This window comes from Dermacentor andersoni, chromosome 10, assembly GCF_023375885.2.
Source record: "Dermacentor andersoni chromosome 10, qqDerAnde1_hic_scaffold, whole genome shotgun sequence".
NCBI classification, from domain to species: Eukaryota; Metazoa; Arthropoda; class Arachnida; order Ixodida; family Ixodidae; genus Dermacentor; species Dermacentor andersoni.
This window is the reverse complement of record NC_092823.1, coordinates 91,802,460-91,825,483: the sequence shown is the minus strand read 5'-3', so window position 1 is coordinate 91,825,483 and position 23,024 is coordinate 91,802,460. Positions and strand designations below refer to the sequence as shown.

The 23,024-nt window shown below is 45.0% G+C and overlaps 1 long non-coding RNA gene and 1 other non-coding gene across 2 annotated transcripts; both read left to right on the top strand.

Moving 5' to 3' along the window:
• The first annotated feature begins 90 nt into the window (after positions 1–90).
• Positions 91–17,306, top strand: LOC126544306 (uncharacterized). The gene is made up of 2 exons (XR_011890416.1): positions 91–479; positions 16,800–17,306. It is a non-coding gene; the product is annotated as an uncharacterized lncRNA (long non-coding RNA).
• Positions 17,307–22,498: 5,192 nt separating this feature from the next.
• TRNAL-CAG (transfer RNA leucine (anticodon CAG)) lies at positions 22,499–22,582 on the top strand. The gene has a single exon. It is a non-coding gene; the product is annotated as a tRNA-Leu (tRNA).
• Positions 22,583–23,024: the final 442 nt, after the last annotated feature.

Sequence of the window (23,024 nt, the reverse complement as noted above, 5' to 3'; positions counted from 1 at the left end):
CAACTAAAATATTTAAAAAAAAGAAAGTGCATTAGCATTTTTTAAAGCTCCCTCTCTTTCCAATTGTCCTTGCTCTTCATTCTTATCCACACCAACTGTTCGCAAACTCTCGACGTGCGCAGCATTGAACGTGTCGTTCATGACAGAGCTGAACAGCCGAGAGGAGCTTATCCTGTACAACAGCTTGATCATCGCCTGTGCCATAATCTTGGCCATATTTTGTTTGGGCCTGCTGCTGATCTTCTACGCCAAGCCGTCCCCGTCGCCGCTGGCGTGCCTGACGCCCAAATGCATCGAGGCGCGCGGGTACTTACGCCGTATGATCAACACGAGCAGGGACGCTTGCAGCGGCTTTTACGGCTACGTCTGCGACTCGTGGCTGGAGCGACGAAAGGACGGCGGGAGCTTTCACCGGGACAACATCGCCGCGTGGCTGGCCAAGATCAACGAGACTCTTCTGCGCAACGTCAGCTGGAGAGGTTGGTATTCGTAGAAACGGAAAGCACTACTGCGCTTAGGTGACGTGCATGTCATACCGCACACATGATGGACAGAAACAGGCGTACGGTGCTCCTTTTAACATTTTATGCCGATGCTTCTTGTTTGACGTTAACGCTTCTCGCCGGATAGACAATTTGAGCAAGTGGAAACGTGCATCATGGCGTGTGCGACTGTGACACAAGCGGTATAGAAGGATTCAATGAAGTCAGATGTCTGTCGGCACGTCTCTGTGCTTAACCTTCCAACGTTCTTCTTTCAACAATCGTCATACGTCGCCTTCGTGGCTGAGACACAGACAGCTGACAGATACAGGAGACGATGGACGTGGCATTCGCTACTGCTGCCAACTCGTAATTCAAGCATGCTTCACGTCGTTAATCCCGCATCACACTCGATTTGTATTTTTCGCAATAGCACACAAGCGGTTTGGATCTACGAGTCTAACATACCTCACATACGAGGAAGCTTTCAATATCAGGATGTAGTAGAAGTAATAGCATGGTACTTAATGACGGCTCCCGCCTGCCCTATCTGACTAAATGTGTAGTTATTGCTGCCAGGTCCACCTAGTTGAGGGGGAGTGAATGGCATAGACTTTCCCTTCACCTGCATCTGTTATGGCGTGATCCCCGCCGTGATCATATGCGGCATTTGTTTTCTCAACCTTGCTGGACGGCCCTTGCGTTGTAAGTGTTTCACAACACTGTATGAATAGTTCAAAAACAAAACACGCTGCATCGCCACCGAACAGCTTACTAGGATGAGATGTTGCACCGAAGTTGGGAGCGTTAGGCGGGCCTTCCTTTGAAATAAGCGAAAGAACGATGACGTCATTGTGAATGCTATCACTCTTTCTAAAGTGGTGACCAGCTCCTGCCCTAACCTAGCTCGGGTGAAAAGTCAAATAGCCGCAAAATGTTCTTTTGCGGGATTAAAGCCCTAAACGTAAGCCTCACCAGATGCGTTAATGACTACGTGCTCGAGCATATCTCTTAACTTGTGTAGGTTTAGCGAGGGGCATCGGATATACAGAGCTCAGACCTTGGCAATAAAGAAATTGTTTTAGAGTATCACCGCGTGCGTGCCAGTGTAGATATGTTATAAAATGGAACTTGAAACAAAATACTAGATTAATGAAAGGAGCCGCATAAGCGGAACGTATGACAAAATGGGTATAGGAAAAGTGCAGTTGATATTTCAACAGCCAGTGTGTGAAATTCTGAAAATATCTTGAGAATTTCGATGTCTTTAGAGCAACAATGAAAACTTTCTGAAAGGCATGAATTCATAAAAAAAATTTGTAAGCACGACGTTTTTTTTTTTCATTTTTCCAATGCTCATGCACTTGCTATCTGCGCATTGCAAGGATAAGCACCAACACTGCAAAAGTTAGTTTAATATTATAAGCAAAAGTTAGTCTGAGTGTCATAACGAGTCATAACTTTTCTGTTACGGATATTCAGTAAATAAAGTATTCAGCGTCAGCTTTTCATCGATTATTATGCTGCATTACTAAAAGCGGTACTTCGCCATTTTATTTTCACACTTCTATTTCCCATTTTTCTTTGATGCGAGTAACCACAAAGAGCTCCAAAGCTAGTTTCAATTTTCCCGCGTGCGTTTTTCTTACTTATAGGGTAGCTCGATTATACCACTCGGATAGCAACTCCGTTCGTGACTTCTAGAGATAGTCGGGTACTGCTACACGGATCACCCTTCTTGTCTCGCCTCCCTGGACTCATATGTGAACGCATATAAGGTGGCTGCGGAAGCAATCCCAGCCTCGTTCTGCCAATTGTCATCACTGTTAAGCGAAATAGACTGATTTCACTCTAGCTAGTGTCGTAATAGCATTTCGTGCAGTTGCTTAACGCGGATTGCGGAACGGAGCTTCTGCCATGTTTGAACGTACAGAGCACCATTCATTTTTTTTTTCTTACGTAAGTTTTCAGTCATCAGTACAACAGCACTGTGCCCTATTTTAAGCATTCTCGCTATTCAGTCTCTGGCTACTCGGTTGTCCTTGAAGACTGCATCAACCGTCTCTGTGAAAGCGATCACTCCGGGGCTGATGTTCAATGCCTTTCGGGCCATCTTCAAAGTGTCTTATCCTTCGTACGCTGCTGCAGCTGATTCGCGTGTACTCATAGGCAAGCTGAACCTCTTTGAATGTCTTTGATGCAATAGTGCTCTCTTGCCAAGAATTCTACAACCCCACATTGACTTAACAAGGCGTCATGTGCTGGCGTTTTGCTTAGCATAATGGTCGCTGGAAGATGCAACCTGATTACGCCAAATGACACTATGATTGCTATGAGGAAGGCGCAATGTACGACTAGCATACATTCTAGTACGCTTTCAGACCGGCGCTCTCAGTGGTCGCGCTGTCAGCCAAGCGGGATGGTGTAGTGCACATGTCGTTAGTTTGCCAGTGTGATTATTCTGGCCAAATTTGTGTGCTGGTCCTAAATGGCTCTGTGGAACCGGTTCCTTTCATGTCAGAAAATGTCATACCTTTATTGAGAACAAACCAACATACTTTATAATTTTTTTTCTTTAATGTAAATGCCCCTAGCTCAGACTTATGCGATATGAAAAATAGCTATATTATACTTGTTCACAATAATGCGGCCTTAAGTATAAAGTTCTTTCAGAATCGAAATTCTCGGCAAAGTTGAATTCATTCAGCTGGGTGTCCACGAAACACAGAAAGGGCTAAAGAACATCTAAAATACTTCTCCACCGAATAATTGAAAGGCCTAGAGAAAATCTCGTTTTAAACTGTATTTGGATGTACACTTCTTGAAAACCGCCTATACGTGGGCTAACGCCGCATTCTTAGAGGTCGAAAAAGTTCTTGAAAATTTTTTTGAAAATTATAGCCCTTTCTTTCTAATTGAAAATAGGCTAAAAAGGATGAGGTCGAAAGCCAGCGCGCTCACGAGACATTTACTAAATTTCTTGAGATTCTCATTTCAATTCGTTGTTACTTCCTATTACTTGTTTTCTACCACCAAAGGTCATGGGTTCAAATGCCTTGGTTAACCTTATTTCAATTAGCAGTGTCTGTATTCACTCCGCCTTAATTAACACCAATGGTCGTGGGTCCCACTCCTACCAATGGTCGTAGGTTTGAGTGCCAAGAATGGTCTGTGGGTGGCACCACCAATTTTGCTGTCATTGAGTGTTGGTTAAACGGCAGACGGCCAATTTTTTCATAACGCCGAACAACAGATCTTTTGACGCATGATCCACTTAAGGCAGTCGCCTAAAAAATTTCTCATCAAGCGCAAATAATTCATATAAGAAGTAACTACAATAGCCATTTATACGATCATAAAAACAAGGCTGGGTGGGAAGCAAAAAACCCACTACTGCAGGATTAGAACCCAAACTTCTCCTTGCCAAGTCAGATGTCTTAGCCACTAGACCACGTGAGTATTTTTTTCTTCGCCTTGCTCAGCGCTATAGAGCAACAAATAGATAAAAAATATTAAGGGTAACAACTGCACTGAAGCTGCATACGAATTGCCGCAAAAATTGGTATAAATCCTCCAGTCAAATACATTATTCGACTTAGAACGTTCAGACTGTACCCAATATGCATATGCGGCACCTTTGAAATACTTCTCGCGCACAGAACGCACGCTGTTGTCGACATCGGGATGCCTCAGTTGCATACGCGTGTTCCATATGGCGTAGTGACTAAAGATAATAAAAGTCAGTTTCGCCCGAAAGCAGAAAGACAGATTGCAATAGCGAATTAGTGGACAGCTATACGAATTAAAGATAATGGTTTTATTGGCCGCATACAGTTGTAAACATAGACATGTGCTTCTCATGCGATTTGTTTGAGAGTGAAAGATGACGGCTATTTTTTTGACACCTAGAATGAAGCGAAAGGCTAGTGACTGGTGTAGGCACCACAGCGGTACAGGGAGTCATGCTGCAGGCGTGAAATTCGACAGTAAAATTCCGCGGTTGACAGCGATAATTCTACTGAACGTTGAACGAGGTCTCGCGGCAAGAAGGCAAACGAGATAATGCCGTGGAAGTCGGGCGAAGTGACTGATGTCCATTCCTGAAGCGTCAACTTGAATGTACTTATATATAGATGGCGCTGTCATTCGCGATGGCTATTGTTGCTGTCGTAGATGCTCACTTCGGAAGGCCAGGACATAGCCGCAGACCTTGGGCTTGCACATACTTGGGGACAAGGAGCTCGGTCCTGCCGGTCGCAGTTCGTACAGGCAAGCTATGGCGTAGAAGACCCAGGAACAGTGCTTTATTTACTTTGAGCATCGCTCTCATAGACGCACAGCGCTGACCGCGAATTTACCAAAAGAAATCGGAGGTCATGACTGATCATGGTTGGCTTCTTTTCCAAGTAGAAGGCATGAAGTCTCCAGAATAAGACCGACCTATTATTACCTCTAGAAAGGGGTGCGTCTTCTCGTAGGTGCTCGACTGAGCATTAAGACTCATCACGTACAGTCTCGTTCATTTGCGCGTGAAATCGACCAAAGAGTACTTCTCGGTGGACGCTTCAAGATCTCGTGCTCGAAAGTAATCTGATGTTAGGTTAGAAACCAAGTTAGCTTCTTAAACTTTTTTTTTCAAATTTTAGAATGTAAATATTGCAGTCCAAGAGGACATATTAACGGTTAAAAACAAGAACGGTAAATGCCATCTTCGGGGCAAAATTGTTGAAAATGTTTGGAAGCACGTTTTGCCACAAATGTTTATCCATCATTTCATAATATACCAAGGTGTCTACACGCCTTTCAAGTAAGTTTAACAAGTATCGTAGAAGTATTGTGTTTTGCTGGCTAACAACTAGAGAAATAAGAATATAATAATGTTATCCGTTTCGACATGTCGAAGCGACACCATGGACCGATTTGTCACGTACTGCTTTGCTAATACATAACCTGATTCCTCAACGAGCAAACGTGCCACCTATAGAGCATTTAAAACTAACAGCACTAAGACGCAGTGTAATTTCGTACACACTTTCGCACACTGTGATCCTAACTGAAGTTTACGGCTAGCCCTCCACTGATATGCTACCAGGCGATCCCACTTTCGTTGTTGGTGCGCCTTGCGAACCTTTAACATGCGCGGAATATGGAGATAGCTAATATTAAAAAAAAAGTTAAGCGAAAGCTTCAGGATTACAGCTACAACGAACATCGTAATCTTCCTGTCTTCTTGCAGCTTCAGGCGCTTTCTTTTTTTTTTCGTTTTCCGGAATATTGCTCAATAAATTGGGTGAATTCACAAATCTTGTAGGCACCTTTCAGACTCTGCGAACAGAAGCAAAATCGATGAGGTGACAGGCCACTGGACAAGCTTCGCCATCTAGTGTGGAATCAAAGAAACAGACCGGCGGCATTTGAGGGGCTCTGATCTTGGAGCCGAGGACGCCTTGCTCGTCCGCGTTTTCATTCTTGCCCACCGCTTGCGCACATTTCCGTTGGCGTACGGAAACATTTTTTTCTGTCATTGCTCGTTATGTTGAACATCACGGGATATAACATTCATCCCAGGAACACATAGTCGGATGTTCGATATAACCCACGCTTTCGTGTACATGGCTGTGTGCCATTTTCGGGTGTTTTCGTGGAAAACTTACGTCTTGGTTCAGAGCTTCACAGGCAGAGCTTGACACAGAGCTTCTGTGTATAATTTAGTACATCTATTCATGTACGCCATACTGTAATCCTGTAGAAAAATTACTGTATAAAATAGTAAATACAGTCTCCCTGCGCCTGCTTCCTTACTGTTGGTAGTGGCAAATGGCATCCTCGACTCCCTCTATTTCGCTAAGACAATAACACTAGTCATTTAGCCAGAAGGGTGTGGAATATTTAGGAAAGTATGCTATAGCAATCTGAATTTGAATCACGCATCTGCTCGCACACTCCACAATGAAAAATTCTGCACTATGCACGCCAGCAGAAATATCCATAGCTAACGTACTCGTATGGGGAACGAAACTAATATTTAATGCCACATATCTGCTGATACGGTCAATATTCATGCCTACCGAACATAAAAACGTATACATGATCAAAAATGCTCTATAATTGAGTTTACCGGCTTCCTTACTGCAACTGTTCAAAAAAAGAATTCACATTCTATGGGCGTGCGTGTTCCATTTTTGACTTAAATAAGAAATTAGATGGCTGTACAGCGTACTTTTACTGAAGATGAAAGCGAATGAAGCTGGCTTTAATCACTAAATGACAAAGGGACTGAGATCATGAAAAAATCACCGCGAAATTTGCACCAAGCTGCACACAGGCATATTCATAAGCATTCGTTAGCAAATAACAACATAACCAACTGATCACTGCAAGTGTTTGTTGGTGGACGCCGTCTGTGTAGGCCAAATTGAATTACTCTTTGAACCACTTGACAGTTTCTGTATCACTAGAAACGCCAGAAACTACCAAGTGGGGAGGGGCATGTGACGTGTTTTGAGAATACGGTGAAGATTTTCCGGTTTTTTTGCAAGAAATATTTTCAACTTGGCTGGCGTTTTAGCGCGTAATGTCACCATGAAAACCTTCCGGCGCTTCTTGGATACAAACCATTTATTGTTCAAATTGTTTTGTGAAAATTGGCTTACAAGTTCTACTGTTTTCACTTATGCTGGTTGCTACTTGCCTTATTGCGAAGAACAGCCGTACACGGGACACAATAGGGCAAGAAACAGACACCGCAAACCGCCGGCCCCCTCCTTTCTGTTTCATCGGCTTCTTCCACTCTGTGACCTCCCTCCCTCTTTATTATCATAGTACACAGGAGTCAATTATGCGTATACGAGATGACTTAACTTGCTGAAACGTTATTCCGCTCTCGCTCCCTGCGAAGTTGCGCACCTCTCTTGTTTCGCCATGTTCCATTGGAAACGCAGAACACAACGCTGAGGAAACAGGCGGCATCCGCGTCATGCGCCAGGTCTACGAGAGTTGCCACCGTTACGTGTCGAATCAGTCGACGGCGCCGTCCTTCGAGACAACGCTGGAGTCGGCGCGGAATCAGTTGAACTGGAGTGAGGTTCGCAATGCCCGAAGCTACAGGGAGCTCGTCGCACATCTCTCGCGAGCTGCGATCCTCTCGGGGTGCCAAACGGTAATGGCCATGGAGGTGTCCAGCGACCACGATCGCCTGTTACTCAGGCTCTCCCGTGGCCGCTCTAGCCAACCGCGAGCAAGCTAACCGCGACAGGCAACCGGGAGGATTTGGAGGAGGTCCTACAGCGTGTTCTAAAGAGCAACCTTTCCGAGATAGTCAAAGTCGACCTCGCCGTCGACACCGACCTGGACGGTAAGCATTCCACCGAAGCTCAAGAAGAACCGCAAGTGGCCACAACTCTGAAAGACGTTCTAGATGGTATCTGTCCCAACGTTACAACAGTACATGACTGGGTGGACGCGCTCAAGGAAGTCCTGAATTCCGGTGGCAGGCGTGTCGCTTTAGTTGATGCCGCTCTTGTCACAGGAGCACAGTATTTTGGGAAGGCGTTCCGTAACTTGGCCAACATGAACGGTGTGACGACGACATCATTGTACGTGGCATCGCACCTGGACGCCGAGGTCCTGTCTTTGGAGTTGTCCAGAGAGTGGATGTCGGTGGAGCCCCCGAGGATCGCTCGGTTCTGCCTCGCGCTTCTCCAGAACTGTCTCACGGACTCGTGGCCACTGATCGTCGCGAAACTTATGGACGTCAGAGATAGTGCGCATCTCATAGAAGTCATGTACCAGGATCTGGCGCAGGCATCACACGATTCCAATGACCTGCTCACGTGGCTTCCAAAGAGAATAATAAGTAATTTAGCCGGAAGGTTGATATGACGTCCCTTATTGTGGTGTCCGACAGTGTTTTGGTGAGTGCGAGATTTCAGTCAAAATAATTATTCTTGCTTCATCAGCCTAAACATATAGTAGGCCGCGTGCGATATTTTGTCAGAGTCCTGCTAAGCTAGCGTAACTCGAGAAGGTTTGCGAGTTGAACCCAGCGAAGTTGCGTTTGCAGTTATGGTCTGTTTGGTTAAGTATAGTGAGGATAAGATTACTTGTGACGCTTATAGTGTGCCGAATAATTGACCGCGTCCTGTTCTACAAAACTGCTCCACACACCATTGAATACAAAGTAGCATTCCTCATTAATAAGGACAAAGCTGAGAACATGTGGTATTGCCCAGCTAGAAATAAATGATAGCAGTCATCGCAATAAGACCAAATACAAAACATAAACTGGAGCTACTACAAGCCACGCACCAACGTCATCCTCATGAAGCGTTTGGATTGGTCTATGATGATGTTCAATTAGCAGTGAGAAAGGCCAGAACTCACTATACTGGAGTGAAGGGCTATTTCTGTGCGAAAGTAGGGAAGAAGCCACAGAACAGGCCGTCAGAGTGATACCACAGAAGAGGCTCGCTTCAGGAAGGGGTATTCATCATGTATCCATCCATGTCATCAGTCAGGTAATTGAGATATTTGCGGGTTACACTCAATCTAATGATTCGACTTGCATAAATTACGAAAAGCTTTTTCATTCAGTAGAGATACGAAGAGTCATGAAGGCATTCAGTAGCCCAAGAGTAGATGCGAATATCTGAGTATATACGTCCAGAGTTCTTGCAGCGACCTTAAATCATGACAGAAAAAGCGCTAAAATGCGAAAGAAAGAAAGTCAGCCAAGGCGACACAATCTCTCCAATGCTATTCATTGGTTGCTTAGATGTGAAGTATCCATGTTGTTACACTGGGAAGAAGTGAGGATCAGTGAGGAGCACCTTAGCAACATCCGATTTGCAATTCACATTGAACTTTTCACCAATGATGAATACAAGTTGCAAGAAATGATGGGGGACCTTGGCCGACGAAGATTCAGTGTTGGTTGGAGAAAGGGAGTGCGTGATTGGAAGACAGTCCCTGAAATGTGTGTAAGGGTACGTTTACCTAGCAGGAAGTGACGACCGGCAGCCTGCTGCTGTCATTGAAAACATAAATCGACAATCAGCCCATCTCACCGCTACTTACATATGTGGCAATACCTTCGAAGTTAACAGAGAAGCTTGAGAAGAAGTCAAGGACCGAGACATGGAACAGTAGCAGTTTTTCCCGGAAGGCGACGCATTGATAGCGCCTGCAATTTAATGGATAACTGCACGAAATAAGGTTCTGCAAAAGAACCAGTGTACCGCGCGTTGGGGCCACCTACAAAATACCAGGTTGTCAAAAATATTCCGGAGTCCCCTCTTACGGCGTGCCTCATAATCATATCACGGTTTTGGCACGTAGAAGGCCTCACAATTTAATTATTTTGAAGTAATGTTTATAGTTAGGTATGCCTTATATATTATAAGAAAAATTAGTTCACCAATTAAACCGCAAAGCATGAGGTAACGCGTGCAGAGCCAGGTATGAACGTATCAGACTGGATGAACGCGATCACTCTCTTCACATCGCTGGCGGGATGAAATGCGCCGGCCGCAGGACCGAATGTTTCGCGCTGCCAGTCGCTTAAATGCGTCTTCGAAATTTAGGATTACACGACATGCCATGCTACGCGTGTGGAAAGACGGAGCACGTGGAGCCACCAGCCATCTCGGGTTGCCCCACTTTGCGCCCTGCGCAGATTAGATCGAACATGGGGCTCGTGGGCCACGTATGCACTCAGCCATGTAGAAAGCCCCGCGCAGCTCTGGTCAGGATAGAGGAGGAGACGCATAGCGTTGCAACTCATCCGTAGTAGTCGAATAACATTGAAACATTGGCAGTGTAACAATTTAACCGCAAACGCTATTCACAGTGCGGCATATTGCAACTTATTTCGTTATAATTTGCCACCGGCTGCTCCAGCCGGTTTCTCAGGCTTTCTTATCAAATTTAAATTAGTAGCCACCGGTTGTTCTGCACGTCATATAAACCCATTTAAAAAGAAGCGTTCCTCGGAAACCTTACGCATTCCCGACATGGAAATGCTTAGAAATCTATCAGTCCATTAAGATTATGCGAATAGTGGCTGTTGGCACGGCAATAAATAACGCTTCCCGACTTCTTTTTTCAACCCACGCGGTGCGGAAGAGGGTCTGTGTTGAACAATGGGAAACATATTCCAGGAAGCAAACGTATAGTACGTGCACTCGTACAGCCGCTAGGCCTCATTTTCGTGCAACCAAAACTTTCCACTGTGACCAAGATTTTGAGAAAAATGCAGTGTGTCAGGTAGATGCGGAAGTCAAGTATAAACGACTCTTCCAGCTGAAGCACTCGTTCGTTTGCGCTCACATTGGCGGTAGAGGTAGCATGTTGTCGTGGATTTACTTCATTATGATATTTATGCGCATTCATCGTTTGTTGTGTGCGGGGATAAAATCACTAGTACCTGCAACCCAAACCGAAACCAAGTTGATACTGGGGAAGTTGCGGGAACGGACTGGTGGAACCTTACGTCATTTGTGGGCGGAACCGCACCTTATGAACCAGTCATGACGCGCTCCTTGAGTCTAAGTTATACCTTTAGAAGGCACCACGGTTCTGCTCGCTCAAAATGCTTAATATTCTGTCCCGCATTGCCGTAGGCGACGCTTACTACTATGTTATTCTGCCATAATGATCATATAACAGATTAGGCGTAGTACTAAATTGGTTGCAAGAAACATGCATTTTCCAGAATTTCAGTGTGAATGCTCGAGGCGTTTACCCGTAATGCTTACGTATACATAGCTCTCCTATTTTCGCAACCTTCCGTATAAGTACTGCTTTGACGCATCCTGGAGTATATAATAAAAGAAAAAAAAGCAATTTTGCTTTATAACTGTCAGAAATGATGTGGATATGACTAAACCTCTCATAAACCTGGCTCCTACGCGTTATCGCGTCAACCGGGATGACCTTGTAGCAACAACGACCTCAAGGCACACGGAGGCTTGCCATTGTGCGCACGTTAAAGCATCTGATGTCCGCAGTATTATGGTCCACACTGCAGGGCGACATTCTCAAAGGCAAGGGCGACGTCGAGGACGAAAACTACGCTCCACTTCTCGCCTACACCGAAGAAAAGAGCGTCGAGTTCGTCAATATGTACCTGAAAGTCATGGCGTACGGACACCAGAGGCGGGCCCGGTCGCCTCCTGTGCTGGCGCAAATGTACGTCTCGCGCTTCGAACGTCGCCAAGAGCTTTCGTACTCGCCGGCGCTGCCCTCTGTTGTGGTTCCGACGGTGTACCAGAGGGCGCCGTACCTCTACGCGACGGGCGTGCCGCCCTACTACAATTACGCCACCATCGGGGCACTGCTGTCGGCGCGAATCGCCGAGATCGTCGCGCCTGCTGCGCTGCCTACGGGACGTGCGGTAAACACGGTACCTCACTGTTTATACTTCGCCAGCTGACCAATAGTATAGGAAAGGCAGGCTCTAAAAAAATACTGGCGAAAGAAGAACGTGGAGGACAGCATATTCAACACACGTACTTCTCGGTGCGTGTTTTGCGTACCCGCCTTTCTGTAACATAAATCTTTTTCAGCTTTGTATTATTGTAGCTGATCAGAGACAATGAGACACGCATACGAAAACCTCTAGCTAACCTTTGTATAGTTAACACTTTCACTCGGTAGGAAAGCCGCCCACCATACTTCAAGGATGATGTGCCACGCGCAGACTTTTTCTACATATTTAAGCATGTAATGCTTTTAGCTCCTGTTGTCGGTGACCTTTAAGAGACCTCGAGCTAAAATTCAGAGCCCGTTAATCGGCACTCAAGACGACAACGGAGCGAGAGCAGAACGAGAACATCTGGCATCATTGCGAGAACTAAACGAGATTAGATGGGCAACCAGTCAATACTTACCCCCAACCCCTTGTAGAGGACCGCATTACGTAGGCTAATTACTGGACAAACAAGTTAAAATAAATGTTGCTTCCGAGTTCTTCCTTATGTTTGTTCACAATACCACTCAAGCTGCAAATTCTAGTACGCTGAAATTTAATTTGTGATTTCCAATAGAGACGCGGAAAAGGCAGGTACAAGGCGCCGTACACTTGATTGTCATCTTTTGGCACTGGTGCAGGGTGGCCTGCGCTCTTTCCAACGCCAGCGTTTCGTGCGTCTGCGGCGTTTGTTTCACGTCCCCTCACGAGATGGCGCCTCAGTGCGTGACCAAGCCGGAAGCGTCCGGCGCGCCACAGTTTGGCCGAGACGAGACTTGCAACGAGGTTCTGTTCAAACCAGTTTCATTTCGCCTCAGTAAGCTTTCAGGCCTGCGTCGCGTCGTGGCCGCATGCGCTTCTGCATCGTTCCTCATTTAAATGAGATCGCCGTTACAAATGCTTAAGCCGATCAATGCATCTGTGTGAAAGGAGAGGTAGGAAGCGTTTTCCGGAAACCGATCGGTCAGCTAGTTATACGGCAGAGCAAAAGACTGCTCGACTGTGCCGAAAACGCCACGATTATATAGCCGTTCACGAAGGTGACATCACCGCCACCGAGCGTGGCCACCCACCTAAGGCCGCACATTTGCAGGTGACCACTTCGTCGCGACATAGGAAAAAGAAGTAGCGACAGACGCTGAGCGCGCCGAACTGATGGATGAAGAAAAGCGGTTGAAGGCAGCGGCACCACAGCCAGCAAATGGTGACATAGGGACGCACCTGGTTCCTGTCACTGTCTGTTACAGGAAACAATTGCGTCCATATGGACCAGTGCATAGTGGGGTGTGGTGTGGCGCGGTTTGGCGCCGTGTGGTGTGGGGACGCGTGCCGTTGGGAACATGCAATATACCCCTTTTAAGGTTGTGACTGGTTCATCTCCAACCGATTTACCTTGCTGGTAGCCATTCCATGATCACATCTATTCTAGATTACAGGAGAGCCAGCATGTTTTTTGGAAACACGTTAGCAATTTTTCGTACAACAAGCGACACATGCAACCATCATTCTATCACTGGTAGCTTCCGCAGCGTTTTTTGTGAGCCCGTCTCCTGCAAAAAACGCGAACAACAGACTACGGCCATGTCCCGGCATTATAGTGATAGCAATTATACGGACGCTCGACGCAAATTTCGACTGCTTGGCTGCTAAAATGACGAAGCAGGAATGACAAACGATCAGCGCATCACTCAATAGGCATGGTGGCGGAGCAAGTGTATCGGCCTGTGAGCCTGAGCCTTCCGCCTACGCGCACGGCATGGACAATGCCGTCCCTGCAGAGTTGCTGTGTGTATACATGTACTGCTCCGAAAGGAATGGACAGGAAATTCGAAGCTATATAACCTTATATTTCACTGGGCGCTGATGAACGCAGATGGTTTCTCACCAATCTCATCTACAGCAGAAGGGTGGCTGCATAGGCTGATTTATGAAACATTACTTCCGTGAAAGAAAAGCCCGTTTTAGTGAGCAGAACGCTTAAGCACGGAAGAAGGTCACAAGACAGAGCACTCTCCCGTTACGTGCTCTCTGACTAATCCCATTGTACTTCGATGCTATGCGCACTGAAAAGGGTACTTACTTCTCTGAAGTGATAATCTTTTGCACCATCTATGTGCGACACCTTGAAAAACCAGTTTCCTGCCATTACTAGAGGGGAACTCTGGCGCTGCGATCTTTCAGCCACCATGGAAATGAAGGCTAGTGCCTGTATTTGTCTGATCTTCGTCCATGGGGCTCGACACGATTTTATGACTTCTTTTATACTGTATCATGGCCTAAATTTAAGTACATTTCTAAGTAATTTATACTATTTCTAGTGAAGACGGAAATAACACTCTGCCAGCACGCATGATCGCTGCTAATTGCAGTGGTTCCCTTTGGCCTTGCGATTTGTTCATAAGGCAAATTGTATGGAGATTTGTTTGCCTACGGGACGAAAAGGACTCCTTTTGTTTAACCATGTTTCAAGTAAGGCTGAACGAAGCTATAACCAAATACATTGTATTGTCTCGTCGGTGCAGTCAAGGCAGAGTGCGTGGTTTCCTAAAAGAAGTAGTCTGGGCTTTTCAGCTTTCGAAGGTTCGACTTTCCATGGAATACATAAGTGGGGTAGCACGAAAGCGCTTATATAAGGACCTGATAGACGCAATGTTGCCGGTACCATTGTATCACTCGATGTTGTGCTTGGGACCTGAAAAGAACGTTCTAAAAAGAGTAAAACGAATGCCAGTATGCTCGTCAGTAAGGTCGTTCTTTTTGCCGCTCCGCACCAATGCTTCACCTGTCAAACGATGGCTAGAGGAAAACGACATTTTGTGTCTTGGAGCGTCAACTGCTTACTGTGCTGAAAACCCGAAGCAGTGGAACACATATTTCTTGACTTCTGGAATGCCATATTTCATTGGTATATCTTACAGAAAACCCTCAAGAAGGGTTTACCGATTACGCCATAGGGTATTCGTTTCTGGCCTACTCTAAATGAAGACAGTGTACTTGTATGACATGTTCATGCTGTTATCCTTGCATAGCTTATGGAAAACAAGAATGGCCGTGTGACATGCTGAAATAAACACCTGTCCTGTTAGAGAATACTTCAGCAAAACCATTTGTTATATAAAGTAAATGTATAATTTCGAAAAAGAAGCATGGATCAGTGTGGTAAATGAACTTCCGAACTTCAAGCGCTTTTAGCCCCCGTGTCAGCCTACCAATGGCAGATATTTTTACCGTTACATTCAAGTATTGTGAAAATGTCTTGTTTTGTTTGTTGCCATGTCGGCAATAAAGAAAAAAAAAGCGTCCGTGGTGTAATTGGTTTCAATATCGGGATACTGTGCTAGAGATCCTGAGTTCAAATCCTGGCGTCGGACAATTTAACGATGTTCATTCAAATATTTTAAACGCCGTATTTTTCAAAAAATTATTGCTTTGCAAAAGCACGTTGCAATTTCAAACCAGAAGGACGAAATTTAGGTAAATCGATGTAATATCTATCACTGCCACGTTGGCTGGACTGCCCTGCTTGCAACTCCTTTAGACACTAGCGCCACAATTCCCTCTCGAGTACTTGTATGACGCTGCATCAAAACTATGGCGAAGCTCTTTATCACGTAAGGGTTGCAAGACATGCATGGTAGCATCCGGGTCTCTCCTCCTTTGGCTCTACAGCAGTTTTCTTACCTGCTGCGTCGCATCTGGGATATAGAATCATCGATTTCAAACACCACGCTAAATGTCTCTCTCGCTGTTTCGCCCTTCGTGTAAAACTGGCATTTTTTTTTATTGTCCGCCTGTAATGTCTGCACCTGTGATTCGAGGGTGCTCACGTCCTGCTGACAGACAAATATAGTCCACACCAAAAAATGTGATTTGTTTTCACTGATACATTTCTAGTCAAATAAATATTTCCTAAGCCGGCAAAAATGTTGAATATTAGCAATTTTTCGCCCAGTGTACCATGCCCCAAGTATCTGACGCCACCAGCATTGCTGTATTTCTTGAGGCTGTTCCCCCAAAAGAAAGACTGAAAAGTGGCCGGTTCGAAAGAGCGTCATCTTGAAATTGCAAATTCACAAGTTGAGTGCTCTTCCATGTGGAATTGAGCAAGAGTGAGGGTAACGAATGGTCTCGATACTTCATTTTTGAAAGCAAGAGGCGCTAGCATAATGAAGCCAAGAACAGCATAGAGAAATTAGTCGTTCACGCAACTGGCATCTGTAAATTATTGGCAAAATGACTTCACATTGGATAAAGATACGCTTTTGCCCTTGATTGACGCCCAACCCACATCTTTCCCATTACAAATACTATGCTCTACTATTGAGCTACCGCAGCGACCACGCGCCTGTAGGAAATTTTGGGGCATTTGTGCTTGCGTTTTAGATGTAGCCTTGGGAGGGTCAGTCAGGTTAATCCTACTCTAACCATCGGCAACGTGCCTTTTCCTATACTTGAATTTCCTTTTTCCATGTTGTCTTTACATTTCAATAAAAAGAATAGTTATTTCCCTTTTGTACTTTACTGGTTTATTGTTTTTGTCTTAAGTGGGCGTGAACTCCCTCTTTCGGTGTGAAAAATGTATACAACAGGTGAGAGGGCATATTAGCGTGAAGTTGATTATTCGTATATATAAGGCTGTCAGTGTAAAATAATTCGGTTTCGGAATCATTGTCCTCTCAGTCCTCCCTACGGAATGTCCCTGAGCCTCCGGTGTCGGGAGGATCTTGTCTCTTTTTTTTTCATTGTCTCGCGGGGAGACCCTGCAATTGCCATAATCAAATGAATAACCGACCTGAGACACTTCCTGCCTTTCAGTAACGTTTTTGTTTCCGCCCTTGTTCATTCAACAGGACACCGCATTGCAGCTTATCGACCCTGGGCCACGACAAGGGACAGCCGCGAGCAAGTACAACGCGAGCACCCTGTGCCTGCAACGGCTGCACAAACGACTTGGTCTGCAGCGCCACACCGTCGGCAGCGGCGAAGTGCAGCGTCACGCCATGTACCTCCAGGCCTTCAGCTTGCGGCTGGCCTACGAGCGTCTGCTTGCGAGCTTCGGACCAGAGGCCTTGACCGACGAGTCCCGCGTGCTGTGGCTCGAGGCGCAGAAGACGTTCTTCATCCGCTTCTGTCTCCTGTCTTGTGACACCGACCAGAAGCCCAATCCGCTGTCCCCTCGAGCTGGTTGCCTTTTGCCGCTGCACGCCATGCCGGAGTTCGCCGCGGTGTTCGGTTGCACATGGCGAGAGGACTTTGTCAGCGATAATTGTCCCCTTTAATTAACTCTGAAACGCGAATGATTCGTACACAAACAAGAAAAAATGTGCTGTTAAAGTGCCGTTAAGATGCTGCGTGAACAGTTGTATTTTCATTGCCCATTCAGAAACTTTGGAAGGAACGTGGAGGCGTTCCAACCGCTGTTGGACGTTCCGTATGCACGCATTTTTCACCGGTTATATGCCTTTGTGGCGTCAAGTCCACGTATTACCTCGACATTTGGTCTGAATTTACGATTTTGTGCCTTGCTAGTTTCATGGTATTTTTCGTACTTACCTCTGCAGCTTTAAGTTGTCCGGGTTTTCAGAAAGCTGCTAACGCTAACGTATATTCGATCTTTTCCCTGGAAATTTCGCTTCGTTGTTCAAGTATTTGTGGCCACGCAGTCACGTGTACCTCGTATGAGTGCGACATTTATTTGCATGAGCTCTGATTACTTATTATGTGAATGTTTCTTTGTCGTGGCGCTCGACATGGAGTCGACGTTAGCATCGAAAATGTTTATTTGTTCTTTTATTTCTTCCTTCTCCGTGGTTGGAATGATGGTGATGGAGCTTGTTGTTGTAAAGCCCGTGCTCACCGTGTTAGCCGTGGTACTTGCAGGGTCAGGGTTCTCATATACTAAATTTCACATGTGCAGCCAAATTTGCAATGTTTAGTTACCTTAGCTGTTCCAGTGGATGTATTACGGCATTCGAACGAACAGGAGGGCTATGGCTGTATATAGTTCATGATTGCATTACTGCCTAAAAATTTCTTCCTTCAGAATGCACACAATGCGAAACGCGCAATAACAGAAGCTTTCAGCGAAGGGGTAATTCCAATGTCACAATTTAGAAACCTGGAAAATGCAGCAATGTACCACGAGACAACCGCCAGACTCTCTTCAATTCAATTTGCTGCATTTCACAGACAAAAGAAGACCGGCGTTTCCACAACTTGATGCACTTGACATACCAAAGTGATTCCAGGCCCAATCTGATATCACTGATATGTTTGTGTCTATACAAAAAGAGCCTCAAAAGTATGGACATGAATTCGGAGACTCAAAGTAAAAAAAAAAACAGTTTGATCCCTAGCACACTTATTTTCGAAAATGTAGAATATACTGAAATTTCACTAGTAAGGAAATTAAATTGTCAGTTTTTCCAAGGTGGGGTTACAAATGAGATTTGCGCGTGTTATTCCACAAAAGATCTAAATGATTATGCATCAATTGACAGTACCAACCCGGTTTCTTTCCCCGCGCAGTGAAGTTAGTCTTTAATTTACTGAAGTCAATGAAAATAGACGGTGTAACCGGATATTGAGAAACCAGAGCAGAACCGATCACTGGCGTTGCTGGTACTTTGTTTGCCCCGCTAGGTCATATATGCGGCAACTCGCTGGTTACAGAGATTTTTCCTAGTAGTATGAAAATAGCCCGAACAGTAGTTCTGCATAAAAGTGAATTCTTCAACAAATTCAATATTTACAGCTACAAATCTCTGCTACCTCTTACTTCAAAAGCTTTAGAACTTATTTTAAAGATAAGGCTAACCGTATTTCTGGATCAAAACGGGTGCTTGTCGAAAATCAGCAGGATTTTCGCAAAAGTAAGTCAACAGAATAGTCACTACTTACGAATAAGGCAGTAATACTTAATTTTGAAGATAAGGGATGCACTGTCAGAGTTTTTTTTTTACTTCAGAAAAGCTTTTTATTCTATTAGGCATCACATTATGTTTCAAACGCTTCCTCTATATGAAATCACAGCTGTTATTTTAAATCTTATTTGCAGTTTTGTTTTCGGATAGACTTCCATTTGTACGCCACAAAAGTGGGAGGAAGGGCCGTGTAACACAGGGGCCCATTTTGGGCCCCATATCTTTGATAATTTAAATCAGTGATATTGTAAATACACCGCTTACACCTAAATTGGTCCCCAGCGTCTATGATAGCAGTTAACTCTTTTTTCGGTCGTACTTTAGAGGAATTACAAACAGTGGTACACGATTGGTTACACGAGTAGCAAATTTGATTATCTCAATAAAGTTGAAGTAAATGTTTCTAAAACTAAGTTTATTGTGTTTAAGCGTAGGAAAAATCCTGTTATCACTGATATTTCTGTTTGTTTTGCTCCGCGCGCAATTGAACGGGTACTTGTATATAAATTTCTAGCAGTACTTTTCAGATAAAATTTGAATTGGTCTCATCACATAAATCAAGCACATTCTAGCATCTTCAGGTGTAACCGCATGTTTTCTAAACTTCGACATGTGGTTCCTACTTGGTTATAACGTCAGTTGTATTACTGACTCATCTATTCTAATCAATACTACTGCTTATTGGTTTGGGACACCACGAGCAAACTAGACTGAGGTAGGGCTAACAATCCCTCAAAAACAAGCTGTCCGCCACATAGAAAACTTCGGATGGCTCGATCACACCGCAGAGTTCTAAAAAACCGACGCTGTATTTGTTGACACATAATTAGCTAATACCAATCAATGAAAACAAAGATATAGCCACTTTCATGTTCCATTCTATATAACCAACTACGGAACGAAACAGCCCAAGCACCTAACACCTTTCCTTTTCTCAATATCAAACCCGAAAGTTCTAATAGGAAAGAATGTATGTCAACGTCGCGTTCAAAAAGTGTTGTGAAATCTTTGTTGTCCTCTACACCGGCACATAATACGTATGACCTCTAGCACCATGCAGTGTATGATGTATGTAAAAAATTTTTATTTGGGTGTGACATCATGCACCAGGGAGAGGCCGGCTTCGATAACCGAAGGCATTTGCTATCGATCCCGGCACACACTGGATTGAGCACCTCCAACGAAGCGGCTCACCGCGCTGCTCGAGGCCTCGCTCACCGAGCGTCATCGGCGGAAGAGCTATCGCGGGGTACTGCAAACGTCTGGGCTTGGGAGGGTCGTATGACCAGGTTCCACGACATCACGACACACTATCAGTTAGACACGCGAATACCCATTCCCTCACGCTAGGTTAAATAGGACGCAAGCAGTACCCTACAGACAATTACAAACAGATTTTACAGAAACCCTAGACTAGTGCACGCCATGCATCCAGATATGTACACCACAAACAGATGCACATCGTGTGGCTAGGTTGCCACACTTAATCACATGTTATGTGAGTGCCAGGACTTAACAAACAAGTCGGGCAGCGCTGACCCCTCCGTCTCTTCCACTGCCAGCCTTCGCTGGCGCTGGCAGACCGCACTGCTCAGCTCGAACCTGACAGCCCAACTTTCGGCAGTACAGCGAGCCGAGGAAGCCGCTTCGAGACAAGGTCTCGGAACCGCGTCCGCGGCGGGTGCCGAGACCCATTAGAAAGCCACCGAACTCGAATCTCATCGATTTCAAAATAAAGTTTACGTTCTTCTTCTTTTGCGTGATAATATTTGTCACTAATTTTGCTGTACCAAGTTTATTTGCCCGTACTATGCTTCTGCAATCTGCTGCTGAATTTTGTTCACGCTACTGCTAAACAGTGCATGGGTGGAAGGGCCACTGCGAGGCAGTCTTTTATGCCTTGAGTCACACGTTCCCCTGGCTTGTAGTGCACTGGAAATATAATAAAATTAAAATAAACAAATTGGTACCTAAGTATATCTTTTTTTAATAGTGTGGAATCATTCTTCAGCATTCACAGGGTAAACTGACAATATTCACCTTCAGCTACAAAACTTTACCGTTCACTCTAAAATTACAAAAAAGAACCGCATAAAGGACGATGTGGTGGTTTAAGCGAAGCAATAGTTTATTGTTTGAATGAATATCGACTTCAGCTCCCGAGCTGTAACCTCCCCTAAAACTTTTGGCGGTTTAAAACACCTCGAAAGTCTTCGTAGCAATGTTTCGGTAATGATATTACGAATTTTATTTCACATAAAGCGTACAATGTAATTACATCAACTGTTTGCGCCCTTAGCGAAAATCTATAGCAAGGGGTCCAAGACAGAAGTACAACAGGGAAGAAACATTGGAAATTACAGCAAGTTTGCCGAAAGCCCAAACTGTTCATTTTCGGAAGCAGCTGCATTATTTCAATAGGGACGCTAGCTTACAGAACTGTTTCTCGGTTTATGGGCAGAAACCTGGCATTCCGGTGATCCCCTTGACTTACAGAAAGTTCGTCTTCACTTTTTGCAAGTACGCACTTACCGGCTTACGTAGTGCATGCGGAACATTTCGCTTAACGTAAGGTAGCATATAAACATAAAATTCAGTGTGCTCCCATTATAGCTGAACTCATAGCCAAGGTGGCGGAAACCTCAGTGGCGTGGAGACAAAATGACTTGGGCCGCGATCTGTATGTCTGAGCACGGCGAACATAGCAAGCCACGTTCACCACCTCGCAAAAATGCATATTGCATCCAAGAATATGTTCACAAGACTATTGTATCACAGGAAAACGTTCGTGCAGGCAAAATTTTCAAACAATAATCAGAGTAGAGCAAGGTTAAAACACAGTAAGAGGAGAGGAGATGGCTCAGAGACTCTGCGGAGAGAAATGTCAATGTTAGCAGCGACACTGAACCTTTTGCATTCGTCTACACGCGGCGTATACACGACATGCAAAAGGCTAACGACAATTTCGGCAATGAATACCTGCATTTTCGGGTGACAAATCACCAAGCACAGCAATATTTATATATATATATATATATATATATATATATATATATATATATATATATATATATATATATATTATTATATATATATATATATATATATATATAAGGGGAGAGCTACTCGCTAAACTACCGTTCACTCTGTTTCACCTTCCGCTCTTGTCTGGTCGAGTAAGGGCGGCCGAGCAGTCCAAGGCGCTACGCTAAGGTCGCAGACCGGTCTTCCAGGCGTGCGTTGCAATGCAACTAAAGACAAATATTCTTCTTTTTTCATTGTCACCGCATGGAAAAACAATATAGTAGGTAGCGATTAATCTATTTCCTCTTCCTCTTTTGTGAATACGCAACCCTAAAGTACGATTGACTCTGTTTCATCGTCCGGTCTAGTGGCATCCTAACAGGTTGGACAAGCGGTCCAAGGCGCGGCGTTCAGGTCACAGTCCGGTCTTCCAGGCGTGGGGTGGAATTCTACTTCTGACAAAACTTCCTTTTTTTCACTCTCGCCTCATGTAAATAAAAAAGATTATGTAGCGCGTCATGTCTTTCATTTTCCCCTTTTCTTGAAAACGCTACAGTAAAATATGGTTCGCTATGTTGCACCTTCTGCTCTAGGCTCGTCCAGTCAGGATGGCCGAGCGGTCCAAGGCGCTGCGTTCAGGTCGCAGTCCGGTCTTCCGGGCGTGGGTTCGAATCCCACTTCTGACAATTGTTCTTTTTTTTACTTCTCGTCTCATGTTAATAGAAAAGAGTAGGTATCGCTTCATGTCTTTCCTTTTCCTCTTTTCTTGGAACAGCAACGCTAAAGTACGGGTGGCTGATTAGCCGGGTGCGCGTTTTATCGCGCTTTGCCGGACCAAATAAAAGTTTATTCACTCACTCACTCACTCTGTTGCACCTTCCGCTCTATATGCGTCCCGTCAGGATGGCCGGGATTCCACTTACGGCCACTGTAGTGTACGGACATAGCTGTCAGGAGCTCCGTCGGGGCGGCTTCAGCGGCCCAGCAGGGCCGCTGTCTAGGTTTTTTGCCAACGAGGATTCTGATTATCAGGTGCTACTGCCTCAACTACCAACAGGGCGACTTGTTACGAATACTTTATTTTTCCATGCTGATATGCGTGCGAGGCCATACCGGGCGGAAAACTTC